A 27,472-nucleotide genomic window follows, 5' to 3' on the forward strand; every position below is an offset into this window, starting at 1 on the left:
ACCCATGCCTGTTCCCTCACCCCACCTTGTGCTTGATTCTTGGTGAAGCCCATGGGTCCTCTTATTTTAAAGCTCATCAGGAGATTCTTACATGTTGATAGCACTGAACACAGAGAACCTCTGATCTAATAGAAGAGTAAGAAAACAAACACACAGGTACAGTACTGATAAAAATGCAAGACAGAATGCTATAAACTCCATTAAGATATGTGGAAACAAAATAATTTGGATACTCAGGGAAGGATGAGATCATACCTGGCTTAAAGGAAATTTGGAGAAGGAAGTGTTTGAAATTTGGAGAAGGAACTGTTTGATGGATGTGTAAGATTTCAATAGGCAAAAATTAAAGGAGGGTAATGGAAGGAGAATCCACAGAGATCTGGAGCCGGGGAAAAGGGATCATTGCTGGGGGCAGGCACGAGGGGCCAGGGACCAAAATCTAGGACCAGTTTTCCTTTTGCTAAGACCTTCTGTCTTGGAACCCTGAAGAGTCTAAGAGTTCTAATTTTTAACCTGGCCCTCTAGGTCATTATGAAGGTATATTTTTTCAAGGTAGGAAGGTAGAACATATTTTATTTAACAGCTGATAGGTTGATCTATACTTTGTGAAAATTTAGAAACATGCTAGCTGGGCTTCCATTCGTACTCTTGCTCTAGGTCCTGTAAGTATTAGGAGCAGGCTTCAGTGAGAAATAAAAATGGAGAGGAAGCTTTTAGCTAAAATATTTCAAAAGAAGAATAGCCAGGATATAGTGACTGACTGGAAGACAGAAAACACAATGGGAAGTAACAAAGGTAATTTAGAAGTTTGAGAATGGGGGCCGAGCCCGTGGCGCACTTGGTAGAGTGCTGCGCTGGCAGCGCGGCGACGCTCCCGCCGCGGGTTCGGATCCTATATAGGACTGACCGGTGTACTCACTGGCTGAGTGCCAGTCACGAAAAAACGACAAAAAAAAAAAAAAAAAAAAAAAAAAGTTTGAGAATGATGGTAGAGTTAGTGGGAGTGAGGGATGCTGATGGAAAAAACAGCAAGTGTTTGTTGAATTCTTCTCACAAGCCAGGGGCTTTACCACTTTATTTTCTTTATGTCATTGAATTCTTTAGATTGCTCTTGAGGTAGGTACTATTATTATTCCCATTTTACAGATAGGGAAACTGAGACTTTGAGACCTTAATGGTTTGGCTTTATCAAGGTCTCACAGTAAATTAAGTGGAACACATAGCATTTGGATCCAGCCACCCTAATTCTAGAGTTCATATTGTTAACCACAGTTCTGCTAGTTGTTGGCAGGGTAGCTTGAGAGTAAAGTTGCTGAAGAGAAGTTAGACATAAAGACAAGAATGTAAGAACCCCTGAAGAGAGGCCACAGTTGAGAACATGGGTAGCATCACATCAGCAAGCATCACCTTATCAATTAAAAGATGGAAGAAAGAAGAATAGAAGGACTTGGATCAAGCCTCATTGAAACTTTCAGGGACAGTATCTTATCCCTCTTTATGGCTGTCAGTCACTTAAATGATTCATTTTTAAAAAGTCTTTGAATATTTAAATTAGCAAATGAACCAATCTATCCTGAATTTTTCTACCTGTGCTTAAGATTCTACATACTTGATAAATAAACAGTTTGAAGGAGACAAATCTAACAGTTTTCTCAACTTCTGTTGCCTTTATTTGTGAACCTGATTCACCTTCAAATCCTTGGGGCCTTTCTTGTATTCCATTTTTCCACCTTACTCCATCTTTCCCTGACAGAAAAGGGCTGTTTTTTGAGAGGTTAACTATTTTTGTCATTTTAAGCCGTTTATAAACTAAAATATTGAAGTGACAGATAACACGTAAATGGTGAGTTGTCTTGGCCAAGTGTCTTTCTCCTCCCCTTCCTCTCAGAGTGCTCTGAAACTTACTTCAATCTACCATTCTTACAATGGGTATGCAGAAAAAGGCACTGTTGAATAACACAGGAGAATAAAATTACTGCCTTTAAAATTTATCAATTATATTCTTTTTTTGCTACCTGTCATTATAACCAGATTAGGTTTCTTATGCTTTTCTTGTTCTTGTTCCACAATCAGTACCTCACATGCTCATTTGAAGGGTTTAGAGTATTGAATAAAAAGGAGTTCAGCTATATGGTTGCATGAAGTACTTTAAATGTTATAGTGCCGTATTTCCTGTTTTCTTAGAATCACATTTTTTATTGAGATTTGTAATTTCAACTCTTACAAAATTAGTGTCATACCCAAACCCTTAAAAAATACTGCAGAACTTGCTCTAGTCTGTATCCTGCATGCCCTATTTTTTTAGTACTGTAATTGAGTTTCTGTGTATAATGTAGTATTCCTACGTAATTCATCCCACCTAACTTCATTAGGAAAATTAATGGAATGGAAATCTCACAAAAGTGTTGGATTGTAATCAAGGAAAGTCAAGCTAACTTGCAATAAGGGTCAAGACTGGCTTTCAGAGCAAGTGATTTTATGGTTAGAATTAAAACAACTTTATTTACAGCTAGCAATCAACAAGGGAAGAAAGTACACTATTTGTTATTTGAAAGATACCAAGGAAGCCAGTGATTTCTCAGTTTGGATTATGCATTAAAATCACCTGGAGAACTAAAAAAAAAGAAAAAAAAACCCAAAATCTGAACCAGAATCACCATCTCAATGATTCTGACTTAATTCTACTTATGCGAGGAATAGGCATGGGTATTCGTTAAATCTCCAAGGAAAGTAACTATAACGTGCAGCCAGTGTTGAGAACCACTGTGAAAGGAAGCATCAGGAAAGGGCAAAAGAGCAGGATAAAGTAAATAAATATAAAATCCTTACCATCTAGGGGATGACATATTCTTTCTAAAAGAGGAAGTATTGCCTAATTAGTTATAAAAACTAAAATCTTAGTTATATTTTGAAAGGAGACAAATTAATCTTATTTAGGTATTAATTGTTACAAGGATTCATGAGAATACATATTTTTTTTAAAAAAGTGTGTGTTTCTAGGGAGCAGGGAGGGGAAAATAAAAATAAGTGTGTTTTTAAAATCACTCTTTTTTTATGTTTAAGATTATAAAATCTCAACTATGGGCTTCCCCTCCCTCCTTCTTCCAATTTATGAATTGAAATTGTATGTTAATTACAAATCAGTAATTCAAAATCAGTGGAGTAAATGTGACATTTGGAGTCAATAAAAAATTCAGTGTTTATCTTGGGTGATTTTTCTTCATAAGGAAAGCATGGTTACTGTTGCAAAATGATATTGGTTACTTTGTTCAAAGTATCTCCATCGTTCTGGGCCTGGGTTGCTTTCTCAGTAAAACTGGAATATTACACATTGCTGAAGAGCAACTACCATTTATTGAGTGTCCATTATATTTCAGGTTCTAAGTGTGTGAAGTGCTTTATGTGTGATAGCTCATTTAATCATAGTAAAAACCCTATGGAACAAGTGCTGTTTTCTAAAATCCTGTCTTAAAGATGAGAAACCAAGTCTCAGAGATTTGTCTAAAGTTACATGTCTGAGGTTGTGCATCTGGTTAGGGATTGGGCTGGGATGGGAATCAAGCAACCCAACACCATGGCCAGTGGTAACAAGGTAATAGTAACCCACTGTGAAGGCAAACTTTTCTGTTTAGCTGACTGGTTAGGACTAGAAATTAAAGCTTGTACCTTCTCTACAGGGAATCATTCCAAAAAGACAATCCTGATATTTCCCAACCGCACAACAGATTTTCCTGTTGAAGCTAACAAGGAACAGCACACGGCTGATGTTGGTGTGCGCTGTGGGCGCTGGATTCGTGGGAGAAGGGGTGCTCTCTGGCACTGGTTGGGTTTTGAGGAAGGAGCATCACTCACCAAACTTCCTGAAGCCTGTAAGACTCTGCCCCACTTTTCACTTCCAAACCTTAGGGAGAACTCAGGAAGGGGGAAGGCAGAACAGAGCTCATCTGGGTTAATGTGAACTAGCTTGATGAGTGTGGGTAGTGGGGAGCTTAGAAAACTTGTGGTGAAAAGACCTTAACGAAATCCTGGCTCATGCCCTAGAAGTCACTTAACTTTTCTGAATCTCAGTTTTCTCATCTTTGAAATGGAAATGACAATGTGAACTCTGAATTTCTTTTTTTTAAAAATTTTTTTGGTGACTGGTTGGTATGGGGATCTGAACCCATGACCTTGGTGTTATAAGGCTGCATTCTTACCTCAAGGGGATGAAGATCAAACAAAAGAATATACTGTAAAAACTCTAAATAAAGCATATGATGTTTTTGATAACTGTTAATGTTAATAAAGCAGGCTTTTGTTTTCTAGATGGAAACCATTATCCCTTTAACATGCAGCATTAAAAAACAACAAGCAAACAAACAAACAAACACTTCTGTTCTACAATACTACTTAAATTAGAATGCCCTCCTCAAAACACTTGGACTAACTTTGACTTCCCCCAAGTGTTTAAAACTCCTAGACATTTAAGCGATCTCCAAACACACCAATTACTGCCTAATGGGCAAATCCCATGATCTTTTTTCAGTCTTTTGTAATAGCAGTAGTAATTCATTCAATCAGCAACTGTATATTGAGTGCCTACTGGGTGTCTGGAATGGTTTTAAGTCATTGGAAATAAAAGTCAGGGGGAAAAAAGCATGCAAAATTGTAAATATCTATTAAGTACCTACTCGAGATCGAGTGTTAAATATAATCCCATTTAAACTTCACAGCAATTCTGCAGTATAGTTTTACCAGCAATACTTATAAATGAGGGTACTGAGGTTCAGAGAGTTTATGAGACATATCAGTACCTCTTAGCAAGGAGATGGTAGAACTGGGAATAAAACCCTATCTCCTCTTCCAGAAAATGCTTTTTCTTTTGACCATCCATTGATTAATTTACTCATGCTTCACTGAATCTAATCCTTTTGACTTTCTTCTTTGTAGGAACATCACAGATATTTTCTTAGCCACCCGTGCTTCAAACAATGGTGTCATTGTTAAAACTCTTATGCTGTTCCCTTCCACATTAAGTTCGTTTGAGTCTCGATCAACTTTATCTTCCATTTTTTTACTGGCCTTTAGCGCTCATTACTTCTTGCTGCTACTGTTGTAGGTTTCCAACTAGTCTTTCTACGTTTACTCTCTCCTCCATTTGACCTAATCTGTACAGTGCTTCCTGGTGAATCTTACTAAAGCACAAATCTAATTATGTCCTTTCTCAAAAATCTTCCATGGCTTGCCATGGTTTACGGGAATTGCCAACACTCACGAGGCATTCCTAGTGTCCAGGACATAGGGCAAACCACATTTCCAGCCTTCTCTGTCAATATGCTCCTTCCTATACACAAAATCATGTTTCCCAGGCTAATCTGATATGAATCTCCTAAAGCATATTAGTATGCAAGTTGCCAGGCCCTGCTTGAGCTGACTGAGCCAGAATCCTCAGGGAATTACAGAGCATGTGGGCCATGGTAAGCCAGGTGGTCCTCTGAAAGACTTAGAGCACAGGTGAACAGCTGTGACTATTAGTGGCTCTCACTAGCACTGTGTGTTGAGAAAGTCAGCCGGTGCCACCTGACATGATGATGACACTTACTCATACCTGAGTCCTCCTGGCCACTGTTTCTCACACATCACTGAGGTGCAAACCAAATGCCAAATAAACCAGACACATTCATTAATGTGAATCTTCCAAAGAGGTGGTTTTCTAACATTTGTATGGGCATGAGATATTTTTATGTGAGCACAATGTGAAACACATCAAGGAACTTAACTCATAAAAAACTATTTAGCTAATACATGAATGGTTTCATTTTGAAATTAAATACATAGATATACACATATGTAATTAGATACAATTACATAAATGATTATGGGCATTTGTATATATGCGTATGACTATATGTGTGTGCAGATACATAAGTACGTACATATATGGCTTGCCTTCTCCCAATATTATAAAGCTGGCTTATAAAAAGACCGCCAGTGTTGCAAGATAAAGGACATTACCAATAAGACTTTGAAATAAGAGGAAATGGCCAGAAAGTAAGGTGGAGTAGAGACATTTTTTCTGTAAAACTTGTTCCATTATCATTGAAATGGCTGTTAAATAGTACATTAAAATAAAGATCAATACTTTTTTCCTTCTATTCTACTTAACTTGCACTTGTTTATAAGTAAATTACTCAGTTTAAAAACCACTTGTATTATTACAGTACTTACAGATTTTTTTTTCTTTTCAGTGATTTTTATTTTTCCCAAATTCCATTTAAATATAGCATTTTTATGAGCCCAAAGTTTAAACAATTGCAAGTGAAATAGTATCATATAATTGTTTTGTTTCTAAAAACAAAAAGAGTAGGTGCTTTGGCTATTGTACAAATCAGACTTAGAAGCAAATATAAATAGTTGTTTAATGGGAAGGTGAGGGAATAATTTTTAAACTCCTAAGTAAAATAAGATATTTAATTATACATTTAGAATGTGACCAAGTAATATGAATACTAATTCATTCTTTCCCTTCTTCTGCATCTATCCATACATCCATCATGCATCCATCCATTCATCCTCAAGATATTTATTAAATGCCCACTATGTCTAGTGCAAGAACAGATTTCTACTCTTGAAATTTTGCTATAGCCTTGATATTCACTGGGTGACACTGACTTTCTCAAAGCTGAAGGAAGATAAATGAGATCTATATCACCATCCTAGGCTGATTTACTTCAACATTAAAATACTTACTTTTTTCATTTTGATTTAATGTTTTAAATATGCACGTGCCTTTGTTCTCTTGTTACTCAGCATTATGAAATATATTTTGACAATTACAGTTTCACCATATATGTTCATGAATCAGTGGCTCCACTGCCTCACTGGATGAAATACTCTCTTTTTTCCAAGAGGGACAGGCTAGTCTAGTCTTTGTGCTCTTAAGTAATCCCCTGACCTGCTTCATTGGACCCAGAATACAGGTCTTAACACTTCTTATGCAAAGAGGGGTTATCCTTGCTGTGAGGGTTGCACCTGCTTGGGGGCTACTCTCTTTCTCGGTAGGGAGGGCCATGCTGTGTACACCCTTGAAGAGGCAGTGAGAGAGGCTGTTGTTGCTGTTGGTTACAGCTATCCTGTTCTGATGGAAAGAGCCTGAGCTTTGAAGCTAGTTAGACTCATTTAAATCCAGTCCTTCTCAGTTCTTCACTATCTGATTGTGTGGTTAATTCTAGGTGTCAGTTTGGCTGGATTAAGGAATACCTAGTTTCCAAAAGAGATTATCATGTGGGGCTGAGTGTATTAGGTGGGAAAGATCTGCCCTCAATATGGGTGGGAGCTATCCAGTCTGCTGGGTGCCTGGAGAGAGCAAAAAGGGAGGAAAAAGTGAATCACTCTATCTGTTGGAGCTGGAATACAATCTGCTCTCCTGTCCATGGACATCCAAACTTTAGACTCCTCAGCTTTTGGGTTCCAGGACTTATACCAACAGCACCATCGGCTTCCCTGGTTGTGAGGCTTCTGGGCTTGGACTGAGCCAAGCTCCTGGCATTCAGTTTGCAGAGGGCCTATCATGGGACTCCTCAGCCTTCATAACCACGTGAGCCAGTTCCCCTAATGAATCCCGCCTCTCTCTCTATATATATATCCTATTGGTTCTTTCTGGAGAACCCTAACTAATGCACTGCTCTGGGACAAATTATTGTCTTTTACATTTGTAAAACATGGAGAATATTATCTTCTCAAGGAATTCATCCACTGTTGAAAGTTCACTTCCCTTTCACCACCAATGAATATTAATTCCATGCAATTCAGTGATAAAGTTTTAGAATTACAGGTGTCAAACTAATTGTGTTTGTTTCTTCACCTGTTGGGTTCCCTTACTAAACTTCTAACTCCTTAATGCAAGGGCAATAATTTCCATGTTGAGGATTACCAGTATTTAATGTACTACTCAGTACCTGAGGATGTAGAATAATAAATCAGTCTTACTGTTCTTATCATCATCTACATTTATCCCTCTCCCTACTACCCATACACAAAAATCTATGGCAGTTAGACAAACAAGCTAAAATAAAAACCTAAAATTTGATTAAAGGACTCATAGGGAAAGTAGCGTGATATAGGTTCCGCCATGAGGTTAGGTATGAAAGAGAATGGGACTTAGATTTTACTTCTGCCATTTATTAGCTGTGTGGGTGAAGAAAAGTTACTTAACTTGACCAAGCTCAATTTATTCATTAAATAATCTTTGCAGACCTGGTAAGCATTAGATAAAATCATGTATTAAAATAAAAATGTGAAGGTTTTCTGCATAGTTTTATTACCCTATACTGTAATTTAAATACTTTATACTGTTTCTCAATTCCTGAAAGAATGACTTTAAACTAACCCAGAGAACTCTCTTTGAATATCATTCTTTGTTTCAAACGTGTTTCCTTGTGGAAGGAAGCGATAAAAACACATGGCACAGACAGCTAGTGACTGAAGAGGAAGTTAATGGTGTTTGTTTTTCATCCAGAATTAGTAGTTCGAAAATTAAAAATAAAAATGTGTTTTGCCATGTTTGTAAAACACACAGAATTCTTTGATTATAGGATTACAAAGGATCTAATTTTTTGATATTTGTATTTCTTTGATATTTATGAATTAAGGTATTTTCAAAATTTAAAATACTGAGGCTTTACATATTATTTTGTAATGATTAAAATACAATGCCATTAAACACATGTGGCATTTATTTCTTCATTGCTTTGTAGACTTAAAAACCAAGAGAAAGTTTAGAGTAAAGTATTTTGAAATCATTGACAAGCACAAACGATACTGTTAGGATTTCAAGTCAAGATTGTGTTGGCTTTGAGTAGAAAATGTTTTAGGTGGTTTTTAAACTATGATGGGAAGAAGTAAACAAGGCCTTTTCCCAGCTGTGTGCTGAAAAAAACCCCAACTGTGATTGGAAAATATTGCTTGACTAAAAAGCCAGCTCATTTTCTACCAGAGATTCCTGCACACCCATGGAGATGAGGTCTGAGGAGGGTAGGCGTATCATTTTAAAAGGCAGTGGATTAGGAAAATCTACAAGAGTGATAATAAATGCTCTTCTACAAAGTTAAAATATTTTTTATTTCAGGGAACAAATTATGTAGTTTGGAAGGGAGAATGCAACTTCTTTGAAATGTCTTTCATTTAATTAAAATCAAGATTTATGTGGTTTGCTGCTGCTGCATAAAAACATTCTGACTTTTGCTTAGCTATTGCCTGATAGTTTATAAAGATTTAAATGTACTTCAATATGGGTAAATGGGAGTTACTTTGGTGGATGTTTAACTTTTTATTGCAAAACCCCTTGTGCACACTTCTGTTGTCAGAATTGAGCCCTAGTTATACACCCTGGGAAAATCACTTTTAAATCTGGTCGCGTGGAAAGGATCATGGCTATTTACTGTGAGGAGGAAGGGAAGGCAAAGATATTGTAGGAGTTATATCATTTCACTCAGGAATTAGCTTTGGAAAGGTCATTGAGGAAATAGTATTTAGGAGTGGTGGATATTTTTAGATTGTTTCCAAGTAAAATCATGATTTTTCTTTTAATAAACTGGAAAGAATTAATCTAGTCCAGTGTTTTCTAAACTGCGTGTCAAGAACTGTTAGTAGGTCATGAAATCAGTTTACTAGATGGCAGTTAAGTAATGGAATAGAATAAGTTACCAGAGTGCACACACATTGTACGATTGTTAATTCATGAAACTGATATTTAAGTTTTATACTGATAAACTTGTTTCTATGTATGTATGTACACTGTATTTAATATTTAATGTATTTATCAGTGTGAGTAGCAGTTGAAAAAGCTCGAAAGCCATTGATTGAGTTCTTTTTCTATTTTATGGAAGAGGAAACTGAAAGAGGCAGACTCCCAGTTTATTTGAGTGCATCTCCTTAAGTGGTTTTTCTGTCATCAGTGTCATCAGGTCTCTCTCCTGTTAGAATCTGTGCTTGGTCACCTATGCACCTTCTACAGTTTTCTCCCCATGCTTCAAAATTGCTGTATTTTTGTGACCAGGAATTGGATCAAAGATGCTGATTCTGGGGAGATGAATCTTCACCTAGTCTCTGCACACCATGTTAGGGTGTGGTTGGTACCTGTAATACCAATCGGAGAAGAACAGAATATCTACAGCTCTTTCTATAGATATGGTCAGTTATTTTCCATAGCCAAATTCAGGTGAAATGTTGGAACAATAATCTAATAGATATCATTAATTGATACAGGTAATCTTTATTAGCTTCCACCATTTGTTTCAGTACAGTTTAACAAATATTTATTGAGCTGCTACTTTGTGCTAGGTATTTTGTAAGCCACTTCTTTCTTTATGGTGAATGAATTATTCAGATAATTAAATTGATCTCTCCTTTTGCTTGTGGCATGTATTTGTACCAAGAGATTTACTGAAATATGAGAAGTTTTGTTTGTTAAAGGTAAAAAGAGATGGAGCTCCATGCTTTATAACACAGTATGCAACTTTGGAACGCTGTTGTGCTTTATTGAGAAATGTTCCTAATATCTTGAACTCAATCTTTCACTCATTAGGAAGTCATGCAATGAAAAAGTTTCACCTATAATGTTTTTCTCTGTCTTTGTTTTCACAATGCATTGATATTTATTGAATTTTCTTCCTGCTGCTATTTATGCAGTGTCAATTCTGCACTATAAGCTGATAAATGTTTTTTTTGTTTGTTTGTTTGTTTTGTTTTGTTTTGTTTCTCCCTAACAACCTGAGAATCAAGGTGGCAGGACCAAGGGGCCAACTGTCTGGATGCCATGTGGGGCTTTGTCATTCCCACATGGTTACTGCTTCATTTGCCCTTCTGTGTGGTAGTTCCTGGGGTGGTATTCTGTTTTCTGTCTCTCCTTTTTGTTTTTAAAGTGTTTGTGCAAAATGTCTTATTCTGTTTTTAGTTTGCATTCTAGTTGAGTATTGGCCATTGTAACTCATTGCCTGAGGCAGTTACAGCATCGGGAGGGGGGAAATAGTTCCCAGATGGCACCATGAGCCTGCTTTTTCTTGATGGTTATCACTGCAAAGAAGGATACCCATTAGGTCCAAGCCAAAGGAAGGAGATGTATAAACAGAGCCTGATCTTGTCAGTGGGTCTAGAAAAGTTTCTTTTTAATTGTCAGTCTTTCTAATCTTTGCTAATTTAAAAGATCAAAAATGATATTTTGCAGTCATTTTTACTTGTATTCTTGATTTTTAGTGGTTTTGAACATTTTTTCCATATCTTTATTGGGTTTTCTTCCCGTTTTGAATTTTTGTTCATGTCTTTTGCTCATTTTCTTTTAGTCTGTTCTATTTTGTTATTGATTTATAAGACCTTTCTGGATATTATTGAGATTAATTTTTAATATCATTGTTAAATTTTACCATTTTAACCCTTGGCATTAAGTACTTTCCCATTGTTGTACAACCATCACTACTATCCATCTTCAGAACTTTTCCATCATCCCAAACTGGAAAAAAAAAAATTCAATGCCACAAAGTAGCTGGCAGTAACTGTGTACATGTGCAAGTCTGATGGGCCTCTTCCATCCTTGTCAAGAGGAATGCTAACCTCCTTTCCTCATACAACACTAGAAACACATCTTGAATAACATAATCCCATAATTAGTCCTCTGAATCCAAAGCCGCCATGATTACCGCTACTTCACTTAGAAGATATATTTATACAATAAATAATAGTTCTGATATGGCCGCCTTGCTGAGCAAGTTCTGTTTGGTAAGTCTTTATAGTTCCTCCACTTTTTATTTAATCTACGGTGTTTGATGTTTTCCTTGCTTGCCAATGTGGTATTTCCAGCTGTGCATGGAAATTAATTTTCTATTTGAATAGACAATTCCAGGAAACTATCTATTAAGGTTATAGGGGCAAAGAGAATGTTATTTTACTATTTTTTTTGTATGTTCTTGGCACTATAAGGGGAAAAAAGTTGATTTAAGAGTTCATGATTGGCAGTTTATTTTTTGTTTCACCTAATATTATTTAAGTAAAATAAACTGTCACTGGTCACAAAAGTGATCAGTAATAGAAAGTGTGGGACACTGAAAACTTATCCACCATTTGACAAAACAATTCTAAATGGATCTTTCATGGACTGTGAAACGTTTTTTCGACAATAGACCTCTTTGGGAATCTGACTGATTCTGTGGAATCTCAAAATCTAAGGTCCACAGAGTCTTATCCAAAACCCTATGGACAGTGTGTTTTGGAATTGAGAATTTGTCAGATTTTTAAAAAGATAACATAATTTCTAAAATGTACTATGTTTTGAAAACAAGCACATATCTTATGTAACAGGTCGCCTTTAGTGGGTCTGGGACAGCTTTCCATAATAAAAAGAGTAATATTAAATTCACAGATATTAATACTAAATGAGACAAATAAAGACAATAAATAGCCTCATGTCCGTTTAGGTCAGTTTTTGCTGCCAGATGAGTTTAGATTTGCTGCCAAATGAATTACAAAAATCTTTTGTTCTTTAGGATCATGGATAAGGGACAAATAAAATTTCACCTGTACTTGAGGGATGTCCAACTCTCTTGGTTATAAGTGGCTTGGCTCCATGTTCCAGCCATGCCTGCTTCTCCTTAACCCCACTCAGTAGTGGGCTTAGGGTTTTTAGTGTCACAGACACTTTTGCTTCTGGGGTTATGTACCTATTACTCAGTGATTCCTCTGCTGGATTTAATCACTTGTTTTTCAGCCATTTGGTGCCTGGGCTCTGTTCCTTTATATCTAGTATGTTTACCATTGCACGTCAATGTTTCATCATGCCTTAAACATATGTATTATGATCTTCATTGTCTTAGTTTGTTGCACAGATTCTCAATACTTGACATCCCTTTTCTTCTCTTTCACCTGTTAAATTTATCCCCTAACACATAATTCTACTAGGATAATTTAGTTTCTCCCTCTCTTATATTCTCTGTATTCCCTTTGATCTTTGTGTTTACCTGTGTTATAGCATACAGTACATTGCTCCATAATTATTTGAATATTTATCCATCTCTTCCTTCAGACTGTAAGCTTCTTGAGAGTAGTACCTCTTTGTATATCCATTGCCTTGCACACATCTGTCTGGCACATCACAGACTTAAAGCTTTTCAGCCCAAGATAAATAGAAGGTGTGTATTTGGGAAGAAAGAAGTAAGATTGAGGACCAGGGAAAGAAGGATGAGCAATAGAAATAAATTAGAGAACAGGACAGAGCTGTATAAAGTGACAGTGGTTTTGTTTACCTTATATGTACATGAGGATTAGAAAATTAAAAGGTCTGTACAGTTTGGAGGATTAGAAAAATTTCAAAAAGTAGATGAAGCTTGAGACAAATTTTGGCAGGTTGATGGGATTGGGATAGGCAGAGAAGAGTGTACAGTGCTTTCCAGGAAAGGTGAGTATGTTGAGGGAATAGGCATTGATGGGTGAAGAAGATATTTAAGCTATTGGCCAGTTATAATGGAAGTTCTGAATTAGGAGTGTTAAGGAAGAAAAATGCCAGTAAGCCAAATGGAGCTGGATTATGCAGAGCAATATATTATAAGAACAAGAAATGGATATATTCAGAGTAAGGTGCCATGTGAGTTAAGAAATAGAAGGAATGGTATGGTTAAAACATTTCTGAAAAGAAATGTGCCCACACAATACCCAGTGATGCCTGAACTAAGGGGTGCAGAAAGAGTGGGGCTGCTGTTTTACATCCTTTTGCTGAAAACCAGTAGGAGATTTTAGACATCTGAACTGAGAATATGTTGGTGAGAATAGAGAAAAAAGTGCAAAACTTTGAAAAGTAAAACGATAGTGTAATGGTTTTGCACCCTTCCTCACTTCTTCTTTTTGAAGTTTTTAATTCAATCAAAATATGGTAATAAATTAAATAAATCAAAGCTTTTATATAATTTTGTCTAGAAGCAGCTTTGGGCTAAAAATTTTCTTCCCCAAATATTAAAGTCATAATTCAAAAACAAAAAAACAAAACAAAAAAAACCTTACAAATGGCCTAACCTTATTTCATATAGCTTTAAATTAATATAGCTGTAAAAAAGAAAAAAATGCAGGCAGTATTTTTCATTAAATTCCAGCATTATAAGGGAATTTTGGTTCTTATGGAAATTTCTTACAGCTCTAAAATTTCATAAACTCAATAGGTAATTTAAAACAAAGGGAGAATCACTGATTCAAATGATCCTATGTGTTTCCCACACTTCATTCAAAATTCTATTGCACCTCCTTGTGTTTCTAGATTTGAGTTAACATCTCACAGTCTCACAATATCTATTTTTAATTTATGGAAGAATACTTTCTGTTTTGAATAGCACATTCCTGTAGGCTGTCTTCGATATCAGTTTTGTGTATTTGATCAATGTGTGATGTTTAGATTATAGCCTGCTGAAATAGAGCTCCCTCCACCCTCATAACGTACGCTACCTGCTTCCGTAGAATCGCTTGCTTAACCTCAGTAACACCATTTTACACTGTCTGACCTGCAGACTACCCCTGCAGAAGCATGAGAAACCATTGACCTTCTCTTAGAAACAAAAACCGTTGCATAGAAACAGGAGCCATACATGGTGAACTATTACATGGGAACAGGAACCATACACAATGAAAATTTGTATGCTTGATTGCTCTAATGGCTCATTTTTGGCTACTGTAACCTAGCTACCTAGCTTGCTTTGTGCACCTGGACAAACCCACGTGTCAACGGGATGTGGTTTTTGCCTTTAAAAACCCTGCAAGACCAAGGCCCGGGGCCATTCTCCCTTGGTTGCTCCTTGAGAGACGGTCGCTGGCCAGCTGGAGTGAATAAAATGCCCTTTTCTGCATGAGTGGTGTGTAAGTGCATTCTTATGGGAGGGTATCTCACAACACTACGTGCTTTAATGTTTTTTTTCTGACTACTTATAGAATTTGAAATATGGTGAATTTCCAAAAATAGTTAAGAAAAAATATGACCTCTCCATTTTAAAAATGTACAACATGTATGTTAGTATAATATATTTGACACAAAAAATATTGAGCAGTTGGGGAATAGATGCCATAAACTTTCATTCAAAGGCATTAAACTACTAGCATTAAAACCCAACATTTTCTTTATCCAGAACTTAGTGTGTCCTTAGGATATGCATTATGTGTTAAATATTGGTTGTCATTATAATTGTCTTCTTACTTTCTGATGTGCAAGGGCATTCTCCATGGCCATTGTTGCTCATTACCATCTGCTTTGTACAACTTGTATCTGGAAATGATCTTTTGTCTTGAACTACCAGAGTGTTGATGTTGCTTTTTGTTATTTTTAATGTCTCTTTTATTTTCTTTGAAGTTCTTTAATTGGGGACAATTGACAGTTAACAATTCTCTCAGGGAATAGACAGTGTCACACAGTAATCAGATATGTACTTTTCTGAGACAATTCCTCTATCTACAAAGTAAAATCTAGAAATATTATTTGTTTTCAATAGAGATACTTTAAAATTACTTATTTTTTATTTTCCACAGATCCCAAATTTCTGAATTGCTTGTGAAGTTGAGTAATTTATCTTTGGATTCATTTTATTTTTGTGTGTGTTTAGCACATAGCCATTCATGTTGGTCAGCTGACCTATTCTGTTTGTGTTATGTATAGATGTGTAGACACAAGGGTTTGCTTTTACTGTTTGCAATCAGATATATAAGAGATTAAAATAATAAGATCTACATGTTCAGGAACATAGAAAAGCATTAGTAAAACTTTTGTGACAACTTTACTCCATTAATAAGTCATGCTAATGACTGCTTTGCTTCTCAGTAATTTTCCATTTGTAACATTTTATACCTGGATACACAAATGTAATGCAATTGAACAAGAAAACAATTATCTGTCTGGTGGAAATAATGTACTTATCTTATTGAAACAATTGACTTGTTTAAAAATACACAGAAGTTTAAGTTCTGCTCAGACTGTGGTTACCTGTAATTAGTAATGAATTTCCAGGAAGAATTAAAGTCCTCTGATGTAATTGAATCGGCAATTGAATCCACTGGTTGTGAAAGATAAATTTCTGTGCATAATGCCCCTCTCAAACAAACCTCCATTTGGAGCCATTTTGGATTTGAGAGGTTTTTTTCAGTAATCTATGAGTTTTGGCTGGAATCTTGGAAAACTGCACCAAAGGCTATGTCTTCCAATGAAGGCTTCATGTTGACTTGTGGGTTCTGTGTCAGTGGAATGTTTCAGCACTTTTGGCTTGGCTCAAATGTTTCTTAGCATTTTCTGTGGAGTTTGGCCCAGACCATCCATAGGATCACTTTGGATTCCAGATAAACCCGATAAGCCATAAATCGTCTGAAGCTAATATGGGGCTCTGTTGGGTTTTGGTAGTGGGCTAACCCCATTGGGCAGTTGGGAATTCAGTATTATCAATGGTATTTCTAAGGACATATCTATTTTAAAAATAATACAAAGAGAGGCTACTTCTCCTTTCATCCAGCACTTATTTTTCTTGTATCTGACTGTCTCAAAGAGGTCAATGTCCTATTTTGATTCCTTATTTTAATTTTTTCCCTCCTCAGCAATTTCTAAAGCTACTGCATATCAACAGTTATTTCTTCTTTCTTAAAGCAAGATGGCTCTGAGTCTTGGCTAACTTTAGTCTTGTGATGTGGGACAGATGTGGGTTTTCATTTTTCACTTTAAAGGTGCTGCCAAAGCTAGTTAATTTTAGTTCTAACATCATAGAATGTTGGAGCCTTTAGGTGCCCTAGAAATGGTTTGGTACAGCCCCCTCATGTTACTCAAAAGGGGAGCCAGGTCCAGTTCCTTAGCTCTCACGGGAGGCTGTGGCACTGTTAGGCTGGAACTCACTTCCACCTTGCAATACAGCTAGTCTATGGAAGCCTATCCAACTGCTTAAAGATCTGGCCCTCTCCTTCCCAGTCTCAGATTTTATATCTCTAGTTTCCCCCTTTTCCTTAATGCTTCTTAAATTTAGCTTTTGTATTAGTTTGGGAAGTAGTCAAAAAAATTGTTTTACATTTGGTTGGGATTCCAGAGTTGTATGCTACTTCATTCTCCTTGTGTTCTGAGCCACTAAGAAATAAATATAGGGAAGAGAAAGGGATCAGAATTACACCTTTATTATAGATAATGTTGGATTTTAGAGCAATAGTGGACCCCAAGGCTGAAGCCAACTTCCTGTGCCTCTCCCAGTCTTCTGTTGAATTTAGCCACCCAGTCATAGAGAAGTGTGGAACTGCAGGTTTCTCGTCCAATCCCCCTCTGGCCAAGTAAAGCAGATCCACCCCCACCCATAGGAAACAGTCTCATTCAATAGCTCACCTTCTGGTAGTGTCTTTGTCTTTTCTATTTATTTATTTTTTATTGGGACATAGTTGCTTGCACATGTCTGTGGGGTACAGCATTGCATATCAATACCAGTGTGCAGTATGTGATGTTCAAATCAGGATAATTAGTATATTCATCATTATACAATTTAATTGCTTTTCATGGCCCTTTACCAATTCCTCCCTTTCCCCCCTCCCTCTCTCCCTTTCCCAGCCCCAGCAGCCTCACTTCTATTCTCTTCCCTTACAAAGTTCAATGTGTTATGGTGATTGTTGGATATTTTTTAATTTTTTCTTTTCTTTCTTTCTTTCTTTATTTTATCAGCTCCCACATATAAGTGAGGACATGTGCTGTTTCTCTTTCTGTGCCTGGCTTATTTCACTTAACATAATTTTCTCTAAGTTTGTGCTTGTCTTTTCTTCTTTTTTCTTGCTTTATCACTGCTGTTTCCCACTGGCCTCCTAAAACCAATGTCATTTATATTTCTTTTCCCTGCCAGATGAGTTATTTCCCCATCATCTGCTGAATAGAGTTAAAAAACAAAGGTAATTAAATCAGACTAGGCAACTGATTATTTACAATTGATGAAAATAAATTAGATTTGGGTAGCTGGTAATGAGAGAGGGCACCTTATGAATGTGCTCCAAATACTCCACAGTAACGGCAAATGAAGAACTTCTGCTCTCTCCTCATCAGGCCATTCTTCTTCTGATATTTTCAAGAAGAGGAAGCTGGGAAAGACATTTACCTCTCTATTTACCATCTTCGTTTGAGCTCTAGACCTCTGCCAGCACCCACCATTATAATTTAATAACCATATTCCCAGCTATCTACAGGCAGATACAAATTATCTTAGTTTGCTTTTGTTTTCCTGTGGTCTTGAGTTAAGTAAAATTTCAGATCTCAGAACTCCCTTGGAGTTTTTAGTTGACCTATGTAGGTAGGTTTCTACTAGGTTTCACTAGTTTGTTAGATTTTTTTCTCCCCATGGATATTTTTAAATGATTTTCTTGTTGCTTTAGCTTTTATGTTAACTTTCTTCAAGATATCTACCTATGACAGCCCAGAGAATATTTAACAGTTCCCTTCCTATTAATGAATTTTTTTCCTTAGGATTTCCTGCCTTGTGGAGGCAACATGTCACACCTGCCTGTAGACACTTGTACTTAATTCAGAGGTAAATTAAAAGTAATTTAAAATTCTAATGGTCTTGATAGTTATACCTTCTCCTTCACTGTTCTTTTGCTTGCTCGATTTTGCTTCCTCTTAGTAGGTTGAAGGCCATTTACAGAAAAAGAGTGAATTGCAGACTAGTAGATTTAAGATTTTATGTGTTAAGACTTAAGATGTTCCAATACCATTCTTGGAATCAAAATAATCATCTTTAAGATAAATTGTTTCTGAAGAAGTGGTTAACTGACTTCTCTTGAATCACCGTAATGTTTTTGTGTGGTGGGCACGTCAAGTATCTGCCACACTGGAAACTGAGAGATGGTACACATGAAATAACATAGAAGTAGTCACAGAACACCTGAAATGATGCCCACACTGTAGAAAGTACAGGTGGAGACCTGGGCTCTGGAGCCAGGAGCCTGGGTTGAAACTCAGTTCTAACACTGACTTTCTTAATGTGTCTAATCTGTTTCAGTTTGTTTACCTGCACAGGGGGTACACTAATTAAGATATATACCTCAAAAATTCTTGTGAGAATTAAATGAATTAATACATGGTAAAGCGTTTTAGAAGTTTCTGGAACATTATATGTGCTTTATAAATGCTGGCTGTTAAACAGCCCTCACATTCCCAATTGGGTGAATGGATTAAGGCTCCTCTGTTTTTCTTGGTACACTATTTTTTAGGAAAACTGGACTAAACCAGTCTTTTCTGAGGTGTTTCTGGTTTGCATTTTTATTTTATTTTATTTTTTCTTGTTTGTATTTTTAAAGGTGAACTATGCTTCAAAAGACTGTTTCAATTTTGTATAACTCACTATTAATAAATAACCTGGACTATTTGGTAGTCTGTGTGAATAATTTGAGGCTTTTCAGGCAATTTTTTCCCCACTGCCAAACAGTATGTGTCGTCCTCATTGCTGGCATTGATTTTGGCACTAAAGTTATTTTGTGCAGTATTCACAGTTGCTCAGATTAGAAATGTTGAGGAAGTAGTCTTTCAGTTATTGACACATCTCAACAAGCATAACGTGGTAGGGTATTTTGGAAAAGTCTAGGATTATCTTAAACCCCAGGGCACAATATCCCAAGTAGAAAATTTCATAATATAATGTGTTTATATGTGTGTGATGCATGCGGGTAGGCCAGTTTTATCATGGAAGAAATATTGAAGGACAAGTTTTAGGGGAACCTAAACTTGAGTTAGTACAATAATTAACTTGGCTGTATAAATACCAGGAAAATAATTAGACTAACAGATGATGTTGAATGCCTGAAGAAATATGTTTGACAACTTTTAATTTTCTTTCCTCCCACACACCACTTCCTAGTTTGTTTCTGGCTCACCAGATGTGTCTCAACACGGTGGCCGATCCGGGTAGACTTGTGTGAACACCTGTGATTGTGGCGTAACAAGTTCTCTCATTTCGGTTACATTTAGTAAAAGTAGAAGGAGCATTATATCTTGGGGATATTATATTTTGCCTTTTCTCTGGACCTACCCATCAATGTTATTTTTTAAGCTACTATTAAAGCTTATATCCAAATGCCAAATGTAAATAAACAAAAACTTCTTGCTTTTCTTGCTACACACCAATGGCCTACTATTGGGCAGAGTAATTGAAGGGGGATGATTAGTGCTGAAAAGTGGGAAAAAAAAGAAAAAGGTGATAGGGAAATATTCTTATAATATTCCTTTTTCTCTTTTCCACCTTCTTTGGATAGACCAATTAACTTGCCCCCTTTTTAGCTTAAAACCAGCTTTAGTTCTTGATCTCCATGGAGAAAATGCTTTTTGCAGGCACTTTTACGCTGATTTTCCCATTTATTCTTAGTCTTTTCTCAATTTAAATACCAGAGCATGTACCACATCCCAGAAATGGTAATTTCTCTGAAAGGAATTAGTTTTGTTTTTAGGCTTGGTCTCATCTGTGATCTTTCTGTGTGTCCCTGATTTTGAACATCTACTAACAGTAATTTATATAATAGTAAATAACATAATTTTTCTCTCATTTTTAAATTATAGAATAAACAATATTACAATCAGAAAGGAATTGTGCCTCAGCATACCAGCTTGAGTGATTTGTCTGTTTCCTTTCGGTTTTAGATCCTATTCAGTTTCGATTTATATTGTCTTTTACATTATGTATTACACTTTTAATGACTTTATAGTATTCCTTCAAAAGTGGTTGTTTGATAATCCATAGTTTACTTAATCAGTCCTTTGATGTTACAGATTTAGATTTATAATGTTTTGCTATGATAAATTATATCGCCCCAAACATCTATTTGAATCTGCTCTTCTTTTGAGTTATTTACTCAATTTAAAATTTCTAACCTGATAGTATTAGGTTAAAGGTTTTGAATGTTTTTATGGGTTAAAGGATGTGATTTTTTTAAAAGATGGCTTTTGAAGTGCTTTGTCAAATTGCTTTTTTTTTTTAATGGGATGTAGAAAAAGCAGTGCTAAAAGGGAAATTTATTTAATGTAAATGTGTACTTTAATGAAAAAGAGAGATCTCAACTCAACAATCACCTTTGCACCTTAAAAAACTAGAATATGAAAAGCAAACTAAGTCAAGACCTAGAAAAGGAAGTAAATAATAAAAATTAGAGCACAGATAAAAGAAATAGAAAATAGAAAAAAAAATAGAGAAAAATCTATGAAACCAAAAGTTGGTACTTTGAAAAGATCCACAAAATTGACAAACCTTTACATAGATGGACTAAGAAAAAAAGAGAGAAGATTCAAACAACTGTAAGAGAATACTATGAATAATTGTACATCAACAAATTAGATCATCTGGCTGAAATAAATAAGTTCCTAGAAACATACCACCTATCAAGACTGAATCATGAAAAAACAGAGTTTGAACAGAACTGTAACTAGTAAGATGCTGATTACTCAAATTTGATTATTACACATTATGTGCATGTTGGCAACAGTAATGTATGGGTTTGTCAGTTTCATTTTTTTTCAAAAACCTGGATAGTGTTGGATATTGCTTTTTAAAATTTTTTGTATTTATTTTTTTTATTTTTTTTGTTTTTTAAATTTTTTTAAAAATTTTATTTTGTCGATATACATTGTGATTGATTATTGTTTCCCCATCACCAAAACCTCCCTCCCTCCCCCCCTCCCCCCCAACAATGTCCTTTCTGTTTGCTTGTCGTTTCAACTTCAAGTAATTGTGGTTGTTATATCTTCTCCCCCACCCCCCCGGTTTGTGTGTGTGTGTGTGTGTGTGTGTGTGTGTGTGTGTGTGTGTGTGTGTGTGTGTGTGTGAAATTATATATTAATTTTTAGCTCCCACCAATAAGTGAGAACATGTGGTATTTCTCTTTCTGTGCCTGACTTGTTTCACTTAATATAATTCTCTCAAGGTCCACCCATGTTGTTGCAAATGGCAGTATTTCATTCGTTTTTATAGCTGAGTAGTATTCCATTGTGTAGATGTACCACATTTTCCGTATCCACTCATCTGATGATGGACGTTTGGGCTGGTTCCAACTCTTGGCTATTGTAAAGAGTGCTGCGACGAACATTGGAGAACAGGTATACCTTCGACTTGATGATTTCCATTCCTCTGGGTATATTCCCAACAGTGGGATAGCTGGGTCGTATGGTAGGTCTATCTGCAATTGTTTGAGGAACCTCCATACCATTTTCCATAGAGGCTGCACCATTTTGCAGTCCCACCAACAATGTATGAGAGTTCCTTTTTCTCCACAACCTCGCCAGCATTTATCGTTCAGGGTCTTTTGGATTTTAGCCATCCTAACTGGGGTTAGATGGTATCTCAGTGTGGTTTTGATTTGCATTTCCTGGATGCTGAGTGATGTTGAGCATTTTTTCATATGTCTGTTGGCCATTTGTATATCTTCCTTAGAGAAATGCCTACTTAGCTCTTTTGCCCATTTTTTAATTGGGTTGATTGTTTTTTTCTTGTAAAGTTGTTTGAGTTCCGTATATATTCTGGATATTAATCCTTTGTCAGATGTATATTTTGCAAATATTTTCTCCCACTCTGTTGGTTGTCTTTTAACTCTGTGAATTGTTTCTTTTGCTGTGCAGAAGCTTTTTAGTTTGATATAATCCCATTTGTAAAATTTTTTGTATTTATATAATAAATGTAAAATGGTACTTCTGTGTCATTTTAATTTGCATTGCTTTGATAAATAAAATGCTAGAATGTTCTTTTTATGTTTGTTTAATAATTTAATTTCCCCTTGTGCATGTCCATGTATTGTCTTATTTTTCTTCCAGGTTTTATGTTTTTCAGTCAGATTGTTTATCCCCTATGTGTAACATAGAAATTAACCTTTTATCTCTTATATTGGATAAACATATTTCTGCAATATGTTGTTTTTCTTTTTACCATGACTGCTAACTTCTTAATATTAAAGATTAAACTGTTACAAAATTTACATCTTTGTGTTTTTTTATTGACCTTATTGTTAGTAAGTTTTCACTCTACCAAAAATACTCAGTGTTGTTTAAAGCTAATTTTTATGACACACACATATAATTTAGCTCATAAAAATTAGGATTACATAAAACAAATTAAATAGAACAAACACATATATGAATTTAGAGGGAGGGATTAGAATTATAATAATAATATATGATATACATTTTGATCCATTTTTTCCTCAAATTACCAACCGGTTATGTCAATATCATTTACTAAATAGCTTTTTTAAAAATCCCTCTCCCCAATTATTTTGAATTTCTTTTTTCTCATATTATTACATTCTTACATACAGTTAGATATTTTACTGGACTTTCTATTCTTATTCATTGATTTATTCCAAATTAGATATCTAAGGTACATTATTTAGGTTGTTAATGCTTTATAATACATTTTAAAATCTAGTAGGTTCAGCTTTTCTTTTTAGAAAACATTAAGCTTCTACTATGTGACAGAAAAAGTGTGGGTAAAGAAATTAAAATTACTCAGTTTCCCCATTCCTGGTAATCAAAGTCTTGCTGGAAAAAGAGACAAGTAAAAATGTAATTATACTATAATATGCTATAAAAACCGTGAAGGAGAAGTGAACAAAGAACTGTGGAAGTACAGAGAGATACTATATTTTTGCCTGTTTATTTTTCTATAGTATAGTATATTTTCTAGTTCTAGTGAAAGTTGTAATTTTAATTACTATTTTATTACATCTGCAAAATAACTTGAAAACATTTGATTCCTTTTTATTGTGTGATCTTCTCTCTCAGGTGTCATCTTTTTTATTTCCCAATTCAGTTCTGTAGTTTTCTTTAATGTGAAATACTTATTGGACAAATTTCAAGTTAAATATGTGCATGTTATGAATATTATTTGTGACAGCCTGCTACAATTAATTCTATATTTAATTTATTTCTTTTAAAAAAGTCTTTATATTGGGTTTACCATATACAGGGAGAATTGGAACACATGCTTTTTTTTTATCTTTCTTTGTTCACATTCGTTGGCAAAACCTTTGGGATTTGATAAGATTTACTGCACATGTAGACACAAATGTAGAAGTGTCACTGAGGTTAATTTTTGAATATTAATTTTTTAATAGTTAAAATTTTGAATGGTTAATTTTTTATATTACTAGATACTTTATACATTTTTAAATTAATAATATTTTAACATTTACTTGTATATATTTGTAGTGTACCTTGTATTGTTTCAATGCATACACACACTGCAGAATGATTTACTTAGAGTAGATAGCATAGTCCACCACTTTTCCTTCTCCCCCACCCCCTTGAAACCAATGAGAAACCAAATAGGAAATTTGTGTGCCAAGAAAACCATATTCTTATGAAAACCTGATTGGAATTGTGAAAAACAATCTGTATTTTATAGTCATGTAAACCTGTGACTGATCATTTTTGACTTGTGAATTATAGTTTCTATAATTGCAGCAGTTAATTAGTGACAAGGAGGGGATACAAAAACCTCTTAAACACACAGCAGATAGTAATCATTTCTGGAATTCTGCTTATATCAGTTGTATAAACCCGACTTTTTAAGTTCTGAATAAAGTTTATTCCATTATTTCAGTTTTCTAAACAGTGCTTTATTTAAAAATATTGTTGTATTGTAAATTAGGTCAGGAGTTAGCAGGAACTCAGTGACGTAAATATACAAATCCCAATGGAAGATTGTCTTTGGACTTTCTCTTTTGTGTAATTCTTTTTATATACAAGAACATGTCTCTTGGCCAGGATCCCATTATAAAAAAAAAAACAGGTAGGGATGTGGGGGGAGATGACTATTCCCAGAGAGACTGCTCGAATTTCACCCTTTCAATTACTTGATTATTCTTGTGGTTATAGGAGATGAAAGAATAAAGAGGAGTTTATTTCCTATGATGTGAGTCAAAAAATAATATGTGTATGCACAGGGCCATTGACTTGAATAAATGGATGGCCTTTAAAAAATTATTTTTTTTGGAGGGGTGGACAATGTTTTTTGGGGACACACTGAAATTGTTTCAGCGATCCAAGTTCCAAGTCTTCAGAGTAAGTTCAAGTGTAAGATGGGGAGTGGCAGCAACTTGACAATAAATTTAGTTCATGTGTTTATTTTATTTATGAACTGCCTTGTTCAAAAAATGATTTGAGTTGTCTTATAAGAACATATTCAACTTAATAATGAGAAAATGTATATAGAAGAAAAAGTACATGATCAGGAAAAATATAAGTACGTAGGAAATCCTAACTAGAAAAAATAAAATAAATAGTTTAGAGTCTGTATGGTTTTTGTCTTAATTCACCGTTTACTTTCATCCTGAGTTTTCTAGCAGTCAAAACAAAAGTGCTATGGCATAGATGGATATATAGATATAGACAGATGCATATTGATAGATACCGATATAGATAGACACATACAGATAGATAGTAGATAGGTAGGTAGATAGATGGATAGACAGAGACAGATGCATGTCTCTTGCCCCCCCATCTTTATTATAATTATTTGTTTTATTTATTATCAGGCTTTTGTATTTATGTTACCTTAAAAAAGCAAATTGCATTTATGTTCCTTAGGAGCATCACAGATATGTGAATCTCTGATTTCTAAGAGAAATTCTTCATACAGACCTTTATAGAGCATATAGTAAGTAATGTGCTCAGTAGTACTGTTAAGTGTTTCCCTTAAAAAAAACTGGCTTATCGATGGGTTTTTTCAGATCAACCCATTTAAGAGTGGAGGGACAAGAAATGTCTGGGAGAGAAGAGCAGACATGATGTAGACGTGATGCAGAAAAGTTAATGAATCCTCTGTTTGAGTGACAGTTTCAACTATTTCTTTTTAGTTACCCGGAATACCACCTTTCACATTGTCTAGCTCAGCACCTAGCTTCCTCTTCTAGCCTAACATCACCAGCAGCAAACAAAACAAAAAATAAAACTCCCACTGTCTAAAACCAGTTTTAATGTATGAGGTGAACCCAGCCATTTGTCTTCCAAATGTCTTAGAGTATCTATCCTAAATTGTAAACAAAATCATCATTGAAAGAATAGAATATAGGAAGAAAATTTAAAGAACATTTGATCTAGCTGTCAATGTAAAAGGAAAGCAAGCTGAAAAGTAAAAATTAAACTGGCATGAGGAAAATAAAAAATAATGACAGGCTGGAATATACTGTATAAATTATGTGCCTTATAAGTCTGAGTAAGAGTGTTGAAATGAAACTGACTCAGAAAAGGACCCCTGTCTAATTAGATTTGCATTTTCTGCATTTTTTTTTATTATATACAACTTAATTGTCCCTTAGTTAAGTCCTAATCCATTGAATAAACAAAAGTAACTGTTCAACATACCTTATTTAGCAGCTTTTCCTTTTCTTAAATTGTATTTTGTTTATTTATTATGTCATTTCTAAGTTCCTTTAGTCCTTTTGGTCTGTTATTACCCAAATACCATTGCACACACTGGACATTTTAATGGAAAAGGCTAGCAAATTTTTGGTTTTGTGACCTTTTATATTCTGATTTCACAAAACTTTATTGATCACCTGCTTATGTAACAAGTATTATGCAAAGAGCTTCTTCATATCTTATCACATGGTAAATCCCAAAATAAACCCATGAGGTAAGCACTTTATGGTCCCCATTTAATACTGGAGAATGCTAAACCCAAGGGAGAGACTAGCCCAGGGTCACATTGCTAGCAAGTGCTGAATTTTGGCCCAAACCCAAGTCTTTTGTCACGGAAGCCAGTGTTCTTTCTACAACCATGTCTTTTGCTATGTACTTCTGACTTTTACTTAAAATACATTCTATTCCTGTTCATCAGTACTCTTGTGTGAAATGTAATCTTCTATTAAATCTAAGACTGCTGTTGTTATCTGGGCTGGATTGTAGAATAGAAGCACTGAGGTGCAGATCCAATTGTTGTTGCCTGTACAACAGTTTTGAGAAGAATTAGATCAAATTCCCCTTGGTGAAATCCAAATGGTTGAAGCTTAATAAAAGGAAGGAATATCTCTTTTAGAGAAAGAGAGCATGTAATTTTTTTGACACTTAACGTTAGTGCTCTTTTTGACTAAGAACAACTGTAGACAATATATAGTGTAAACTTTTTATCTGATATAGTGAGAAAAGTGAGGAATAATTTAAAATTTAGTTGTGTTTACTTAGCAGTACCCAGTAGAAGGGTACTTCAAAAAGTTCGTGGAAAAATAGAATTAAAAGATAATATGAATCATTCCACGAACTTTTTGAAGACCCCTTATATAATTCAGATATCCTGCTACATTCTATGATACAGCCTTAAATAAGACAGGACATAGATCTGGCTCTGAAGATATTTATAGTCTAATGGAGAATCTATGAATTTATAATGAATCATAAATTTTCAAAAATTCAAATACAATAAATTGCTTACTAGAATCATCAGCTTTGGACATTTATCACTTTTCTAATGAAAAACATAAGTTCCAGTTAAGAGGG

At 35.1% G+C, this 27,472-nt stretch overlaps 1 protein-coding gene and 1 pseudogene across 22 annotated transcripts in view; one reads left to right on the forward strand and one right to left on the reverse strand.

Annotated features, from left to right (window-relative positions):
• The window catches only part of HDAC9 (histone deacetylase 9), an 899,944-nt gene that overhangs the window by 90,125 nt on the left and 782,347 nt on the right, over positions 1–27,472 (forward strand). The gene's annotated exons all lie outside the window — the stretch shown is intronic.
• Positions 11,490–11,606, reverse strand: LOC134381412 (U6atac minor spliceosomal RNA; annotated as a pseudogene).

Source organism: Cynocephalus volans, chromosome 6 (assembly GCF_027409185.1).
Source record: "Cynocephalus volans isolate mCynVol1 chromosome 6, mCynVol1.pri, whole genome shotgun sequence".
NCBI lineage: Eukaryota > Metazoa > Chordata > Mammalia > Dermoptera > Cynocephalidae > Cynocephalus > Cynocephalus volans.